The sequence below is a fragment of the Rattus rattus genome, chromosome 5 (genome assembly GCF_011064425.1).
Source record: "Rattus rattus isolate New Zealand chromosome 5, Rrattus_CSIRO_v1, whole genome shotgun sequence".
Lineage (NCBI taxonomy): Eukaryota > Metazoa > Chordata > Mammalia > Rodentia > Muridae > Rattus > Rattus rattus.
Window position 1 is genome coordinate 95,202,372 of NC_046158.1, and position 2,458 is coordinate 95,204,829.

The following is a 2,458-nucleotide window of genomic DNA, read 5'->3' on the forward strand; positions in this document are numbered from 1 at the left end:
CAGAAGAAAGGGATAATCTAGAGAGAAGGAAAAACGAGCGTTATGTCTTAAAAGTGAACATAGTATATTCCCAGGCCCTCTGCACGTCCACCACTGTTGTCGTCCATCAGCCACTAACACTTACTTAATGCAATGACCTCTTAGTGTGTCTATAAGTCAGTCTATTATTCCTCCTCCCTGATCCTCTCCCGGGTGCATATGAAACATCTCTCTGTATTTCCATCTTGGTCCAACGTCTGTTGCTTTCCTGCTCTGGCCAAATCTAGAAACTACCCTCAAGTCTCTATGGTTTTGTCTCCCTTTCATCAACCATCCCCTCCATCAGACTCTCATTCTCGCATCTCATCCTCCCCAGGTATACTTCAAGACTTATCCACGTCCTGTATCCACTACCGCCTAGCTCCTCTGTTTACAGAAAAGCCTGCAAGACTAAAAATCACATGTCCCAGACCCTGACAGCTCTGTTTTAGATGTGAAATAAGCCCCATCAGTCAGCTGTAATCGCTCGAAGAACAGAAAGTGGAAGTGTGAAAGACATTATCTCCCAACAACTTTCTTCCGGCAAGCAGAGAATGCTGCACGGATATGGATATTTCTGCAATCCAGTTCACAGTTGCCAGCTTTGTGGGAGTTGAGTGGCGTAGTTCCAGGAATAGCAGAAACTTTATGATACCAGCTTCCTGACCCCTGCTCCCCAATCATTGAACTATGTCCTTTTTAAGTTAATGAGTCTAGTGAACCCTTGATTCCTATCTCCTGCAATGGCAAGACGGTAGCTCCCATAATAGGTGTCATTCTCTGACTCATTCCAGAGAATTACACTCCAGCCCATTCTTCCAGCCTTGCCAAGAATCGCATAGGCATGTAATTTCTGATACCGAATCTTTTCCTGTTTGCAATGTTTAGAAATCCCTCTTTTCTCTATTCAAAAGCTTCTTTGGTACACCTATCTAATGCCAAGTCACTTTAAAGGTCTCAACTCAATGGCCATTCATCTAGGAAATTTAGTCATCTGAAGATGGGCCAAGAATGAGAAAATACTACAGATGGGGATTTTTCTCCTTTATACTCTCAGAGTGGCCTGCATATGCTGCTGTCATTGTAGATATCAGAGAATAAGCTTTTCCTCTTCCACGCCGGGAGACAACTCGTTATAGGCAGTTTTTAGTGCCTTTGGGTCTGCTACATAATAAATCTCCACAATATATTTGATGATGAATGGATAGGTGGATGAAAGTAGTGTGAAGGGGTTGGGGATTTAGCTCAGTGGTTAGAGCGCTTGCCTAGGAAGCGAAGGCCCTGTTCGGTCCCCAGCTCAAAAAAAAAAAAAAGAACCAAAAAAAAAAAAAAAAAAAAGTAAAGTGTGAATAGACTTTGAAACAGAAATAATTAATGAAGCCTTTAGTGAGCCACTTTTAGTTAGGCATGGCTTATCATTGGCTCAAAGGGGCGTGGTTTAGATGTTGTTTCTTGTTTCTTTTTATGTCTTCCTATTAAGAGAAATTTTAGAATATTCCCTAAAAATGGTCCATGGAACAGAACAAAGAGTCATCAAAACAAGAAAAAAATATATATATATATCAGGGAAATGGAAATTGAACCTACTTTGAGAGCTCATCTCTATCCAGGATAGCGATTATCAAGAAAATAAGTGTTAGCAACTGCAGGGGGAAAGAGGAACACCTACACACCATTAGGTAGGAATGTACACTGGTACAGTCACTGTGGAAATCAGTGTGGAAGTTCCTGAAAAGCTAAAAGTAGATTTGCCCTGTGACCTAGCTATCCTACCTCTGGGAATATATCCAAGGTGTTTGAGGCAGCATTCATGATGTATGCTGCAGTGGAACGAGCAGTAGACACACTCCATGTTCAGAGTCAATGCTACTGTGAAACTGTGGCATGAAACATGGTATTGTGCTATGAGAGATGTTTTATTGTGCATTCAGAAAACTTTGGCTGTTGCCTTTTTTCCCAACTTCTTCAAGTTACTGGTAGGATCCAGTTGGGGTCATGACCCACAGTTTAAGAAACTGGGGGCCAGAACCATGAAGAAAATGTTTAGTCATTTAGAAGGCTTAAAGACAATGAGATAAGTGTTGTGAAGTCAGGACTGGAAGAATTGCATTCCAAAAAGGAAGTAGCATTTGGACAGACTAAGGCTGGAGAAAAGGTGAAAAGGTTCTTAAGCTTTAAAGAGAATGAAAAGGTCATTAACAGGGGACCGAGTAGAAGAGGGTATCCAGCCTAATCTACTCAGTAGGTGACAATAAATGTCAGGCAGCAGGTGATTCTGGATCCTGGCTTCAAGCACGCAGCATTCGTCCTTCCATCTGTATGGGCATGCAGAGCTTCTCTAGGGAAGCAAGCTTAGGGAGAAGAAAGCCAGAGCAAAGTCCAGAAGGAGCTTGAGGAATGGGAAATTCAAGAGTTGCTGAGGAAAAGGAAGAATGCAGAT